Here is a 284-nt window from a genome sequence, read left to right on the forward strand (position 1 = left end):
AAACCGCTATTCCAGCGGCTCTCCCCTTGCACAAGGAACCACGTCCGATTTGGGAAAGGGGACTAGAGGTATTTTTTAAGCGATTGGGGATGGATTTCTTTTTTTGCTTATTTTCCCTTCTAAGTAAGGGATGTCTCCTCCCGGAAAAGTCCCCTGGAAAGGCTGGCACTCCCCAGTTTCCAGCCGGGGGTGCAGTGGCGTGCTCGCCCTGCCCGGGCTGCAAACACCGACGATGCAGCGCTCAGAAGCCCGATTTCGCAGCGGTGTGTGTTATTCAAAGCTGT

This window comes from Apaloderma vittatum, unplaced genomic scaffold (genome assembly GCF_000703405.1).
Source record: "Apaloderma vittatum isolate BGI_N311 unplaced genomic scaffold, ASM70340v1 scaffold21679, whole genome shotgun sequence".
NCBI lineage: Eukaryota > Metazoa > Chordata > Aves > Trogoniformes > Trogonidae > Apaloderma > Apaloderma vittatum.